The sequence below is a fragment of the Sinocyclocheilus anshuiensis genome, unplaced genomic scaffold, assembly GCF_001515605.1.
Source record: "Sinocyclocheilus anshuiensis isolate Anshui unplaced genomic scaffold, SAMN03320099.WGS_v1.1 scaffold475, whole genome shotgun sequence".
NCBI lineage: Eukaryota > Metazoa > Chordata > Actinopteri > Cypriniformes > Cyprinidae > Sinocyclocheilus > Sinocyclocheilus anshuiensis.
In genome coordinates this window covers 1,357,162-1,358,379 of record NW_015549650.1, presented here as the reverse complement: position 1 = coordinate 1,358,379, position 1,218 = coordinate 1,357,162, and the positions used below count along the sequence as shown (strand labels likewise).

The window sequence follows — 1,218 nt, the reverse complement described above, 5'->3', positions numbered from 1 at the left end:
TTTTCAGGCGCTGCGTAATATCATTGCGCCTGCTGCACCCATGGTACGGCAGCAAAGTTCCTTGATTATTACGCTGGAATGAGAGTATAGTTCCTAGCCATATCGGCCTAGAAAATTGCAACTTTTCATTTTCCGTCGGTCTTTGTACATGATGTAACTACAGAAGAGTCAAGTTTTAAATAGGAAACGGGTAAAACTCAACTGTTTAACTCTAGGGGAGTTGGAAAATTAGCCAACACTAGGAATTAGTGTTCCTTTAATCCTACCCCATGCCTAAACTTAACAACTACCTTACTAACTATTAATAAGCAGCAAATTAGGAGTTTATTGAGGGAAAACTCTTAGTTAATAATGAATGTGTTCCCTATTCTAAAGTGTTACCACAAATTGTTACAAGATAAAATTTAACTAGTAATTCACTTTTGCGAGTGCTATATTAAACATTGAAACTCAGAGATTACCATTCATGATTTTTTTCATATCTCCCAGTTACACTGCACAGAACCATAACAAAACTTTTGTTTTTGTTGTTTTGCAGTTTTTATTTCATCCCATACGACAGCCAAATGTTCAGCTGCTGAGATTGAGAGGAAAAAGCAGGAAGCGATTGCGAGGAGGAGATTACGGATGCAGGCTAGCCAAAAAAACGGAGCACCTACATAGGACACCACAGAGGAGCCTGTACTGTACCGAATGCCATGGATGTTTAGGGCTCTAAAGGACTAAATTATGTAATTATGACACTGTAACGATTGCAATGAGGGCTGAGAAACATTTCAGATTTCACTCCAGTCCTCCAAATCTTTTACTAAATAAGAGCTTGACTCTAATTTGTCTCTTTGAAGGAAATGTTACTTGAAGATTTCTCATGGTTTTCTGAATAATGTACTGTAATGTTATATCTGTCTAACTGCCAAACTAAATGGCTAAAGTTACAAAAAAGCAATTTCTCGCACATTACGGTTCCGTTATTACAACCCAGTATTGTCAGTAAAATTAATGGCAGATGTCTGCAGTCTGTGTGTGTGTGTGTGTGTGTGTGTGTGTGTGTGTGTGTGTGTGTGTGTCTGTGTGTGTCATCTGAATTGTGAAAGAAAAGGAACAGACTTTGGGTTATGTCTGCAGTAACAAATGTGAGGTTGCTTTCAATTAGTCAAAATATTGAGTCTGGTCTTCCGATTATAGTGTTTACCTGTTGTAAATGGGGCGGGGGGGGGG

General features: G+C 38.5%; 1 pseudogene; it reads left to right on the top strand.

Moving 5' to 3' along the window:
* Positions 1-730, top strand: part of LOC107660238 (ewing's tumor-associated antigen 1 homolog) — an 8,455-nt pseudogene extending 7,725 nt beyond the window's left edge.
* Positions 731-1,218: the final 488 nt, after the last annotated feature.